Source organism: Sinocyclocheilus rhinocerous, unplaced genomic scaffold, assembly GCF_001515625.1.
Source record: "Sinocyclocheilus rhinocerous isolate Xijiao unplaced genomic scaffold, SAMN03320098_v1.1 scaffold555, whole genome shotgun sequence".
NCBI lineage: Eukaryota > Metazoa > Chordata > Actinopteri > Cypriniformes > Cyprinidae > Sinocyclocheilus > Sinocyclocheilus rhinocerous.
In genome coordinates this window covers 779579-780456 of record NW_015629527.1, presented here as the reverse complement: position 1 = coordinate 780456, position 878 = coordinate 779579, and positions in this window count along the sequence as shown.

Here is an 878-nt window from a genome sequence, read left to right as displayed (position 1 = left end):
CTCTCTCTCTCTCTGTCAGGTGTGGTGAGCGAGCGAGTGACTCTCCCTCTCTCTGTCAGGTGTGGTGAGCGAGCGTGTGACTCTCTCCTCTCTCTCAGGTGTGGTGAGCGAGCGAGAGCGTCAGGATGCCGCTGGTCAAGCGCAGTATCGAGCCTCGTCACCTGTGTCACACAGCTCTGCCACACAGCATCAAGAACGAGCTGGAGTGTGTGACCAACATCTCTCTGGCCAACGTGATCCGTCAGCTGAGCAGCCTGAGTGAGTCCAGCTCTCCACAAACATGCTCTTCTGTCTCTCTAAATACACACTCGAGCACTTTAGATGTTGTACAGTGGCACATCTGCAATGCCCTACAATACTGTATCTGCTCACTGTACTCTGTACATTTGGATAAAACACATTTGTCCAGATCACATTTCAACCCAAAATTAAAAGGAATATCTTTATTAATATATTTAAAACATCTTTATTTATTTATTATTAATATTTACAAATTGTATTATTAATCTCTCTCTACATATATAAGTTGTTCTTGTATTTTAAATTGTAAAATATTTATTAATCATGGTAACATTTGTCTAAAGAAAAAGAGAATTTATATTTTGCATAAAAATAATGTATACTTTTTATTATTTTATTTATATTATTAACTTTATTACTTTTTATATCATTATTTTTATTATTCTTTATAGTATATACATAATATATTTGTATATTATATATAATACATTATTATATATAAATATTTAATTGTTTATTTTTCTCATTTTTTTATTTTTATAATTTCTCTCTCTATATACATTTATTATACAAGTTGTTAACTTTGTAATCGTAAAGTAATTATTCATCATGGTAATATTTGTTGAATTGCAAAAATC